Source organism: Poecilia reticulata, linkage group LG17, assembly GCF_000633615.1.
Source record: "Poecilia reticulata strain Guanapo linkage group LG17, Guppy_female_1.0+MT, whole genome shotgun sequence".
NCBI classification, from domain to species: domain Eukaryota; kingdom Metazoa; phylum Chordata; class Actinopteri; order Cyprinodontiformes; family Poeciliidae; genus Poecilia; species Poecilia reticulata.
The window spans coordinates 7,345,307-7,347,626 of record NC_024347.1 but is presented as its reverse complement, the minus strand read 5'-3'; the positions used below and the strand labels follow the sequence as shown (position 1 = coordinate 7,347,626).

The 2,320-nt window shown below is 42.0% G+C and overlaps 1 long non-coding RNA gene across 1 annotated transcript in view; it reads left to right on the top strand.

The window, feature by feature from the left end:
- Window positions 1-1,285: 1,285 nt before the first annotated feature.
- Window positions 1,286-2,320, top strand: part of LOC103479160 (uncharacterized) — a 1,835-nt gene continuing 800 nt past the window's right edge. The window contains exons 1-2 of the long non-coding RNA XR_535910.2: window positions 1,286-1,359; window positions 2,080-2,172. This is a non-coding gene — a long non-coding RNA (uncharacterized LOC103479160). The remainder of the gene's footprint in view (window positions 1,360-2,079; window positions 2,173-2,320) is intronic.

Genomic DNA, 2,320 nt, shown 5'->3' with positions numbered 1-2,320 from the left:
AGGGTTCACCGGGGTAAACCCCAACGTGCAGGCGCCGAGATGGGGGACAACAAGTATGCCCACTCCTGTCTGGCGCCTCTCACCGTGGGCAACTCCAGAGTGGAAGTACGTCCAGCCCCTCTCAACGAGACTGGTTCCAGAACCAGAGCCATGTATTGAGGTGAGGCCAACTATTTCTAGCCGGAACCTCTCAGCCTCGCACACTAGCTCTGGTTCCTTCCCCACCAGAGAGGTGACGTTCCACGTCCCACGAGCCAGCTTCTGCAGCCGCAGATCAGACTGCCAGGGTCCCCTCCCTCGGCTGCCGCCCATAACACAGTGCACCCGACCCCTTTGGCCCCTCCGACAGGTGGTGAGCCCATTGGAAGGGGGACCCACGTCTCCTCTTCGGGCTGAGCCCGGCCGGTCTCCGTGGGTAAAAGTCCGGCCACCAGGCCCTCGCCATCGTGCCCCACCTCCAGGCCTAGCTCCAGAGTGGGATCCCGATGACCCGTGTCCGGGCGAGGGAAAACCAAGTCCAAAGTTGTTTTTCTTCATAAGGGGTCTGAATTTGTCAAAAATATTTTTGTACTCTAAAACCAAAAAATAACTCCAAAGTGTTACATTATGAAGTTGCTGAAGACAGTTTTAGGACTTAATTGTAGTAGGATTGTGCCGTGAATGGTTGAAGACATTTAGACAAGTTTGTAACTTTTTGTTTTTTGCCAGAAAAAATATGTTTGAAGCTAGCTAAATTAGCCTCTTGGAGCCAATTGTGTTCAACTGGACCTATGCTTAATACATTTATTTAGCCATGATAGAGTCACATCATAGTGTTTATAGTCATTCTTGTTGTTGCCACTTTGTAAAATTTGATGGTTGCTATAACCTCAGTGCCCCCAGGCTGCGATGATCCTTAAAGTTTTGTTTATGAATACAATGATACAATGAATACTAGGTTGTTTTAAAAAAAACATCTTGCATCAGTACAGGCAAAGTTCTCTCCACCTGTCCATGTCAATTATAGTTGCAAGCCAGATGAAGAGAAATAAAGAACTTCCGAAATCTGAACACTTGTTTTGTTTTTTATCTCAACAGGTTCTTCTTTGATCACATCATTTCCAGCTGCCTCTCCTCCCACTCCGTCATCTTTCTCCCCCATAGACCAGCCACATCTGCAATCATGTCAATCACCTGCTGGCCATGCCATCTCTTTATGTCAGGGTGGTCTATTTGAAAATAAGATGAGAAAGCATAAGTTTTGTTTTTTGTGACTGTTTCTGTGACTAGTCCTGTGACTATTTTACAGAAACTATCTCCAGCGAAAGTTTCTGTCAGTAAGAATATGTTGAATAGAAATTGCTCCACAACATAGAACAGGTTAGTTATTTAACACAAATGTGGAGTTTTACTGTTTTGACATGAAGTAGAATGTAGTTGAAACAGACTGAATGCACTTCCAGCAGTTGATGTACATGTAGTTAGAGGCATACCTTGTTGCAAAAGGTAGCAAGGTATGCCTTGCTACCTTTTGATCTCATCCAGATACCTTTTATCTCGCCTCATTCCGGGGTGAGATAAAAGGTATGCTAGCATACCTCTTGTTTGTGTATGTAAATCAACTTGATTGGTTGATTTACATACATTAGGGGCAAAAGACATTCCTAAAACTTGAAGAACACATATCCTGATGCCTGGGATTTTACACCTATGTCCTTTTTATTATTATTATTATTATTATTATTATTATTATTATTATTATTATTATTATTATTATTATTATTATTATTATTATTATTATTATTTTAAATCAGACAGGAAAGATCTCGGCTGACAGCTTCCTGAAAAGTCTTTTTGAGTGGGAAGCCATAGAATATTAGTTGGATAAAATGTTAAGGAAGGATCCCTTCAAGTTTTAAGCTTGTACCCCAGATATGCTTGCGGTTTCAGTGGATGGAAACCGCAAGCATTACCGTTTCAAGAATGCATCAGGGTATTGTATAATGTGTGCAATATAACAATTCTTTGTATAAGTTAGTGATGTTCACTACCTTTGGACCATAACACCCCATGAAGTGTTTTATATTGCTTGTTTTTCAGATTGGAGGAACAGGCTATCTTTTAGGACCTTTACAAAGCCAAGGATGAGACGAAAGAAAATTTGGGGACTACATACACAAATCAACCAAACATGTAAGACTGCAGATTGTAAATGTATAACAACCGTAACCTTTTAGCCTATGATGACAGCATGCCTGACTGAATTTTATACATTCTCGGTTTCTGGAAGAGGTGTTTGTGGTGGGCAATGGTCTGCAGCCAGGGAGATCTCTCACAGATC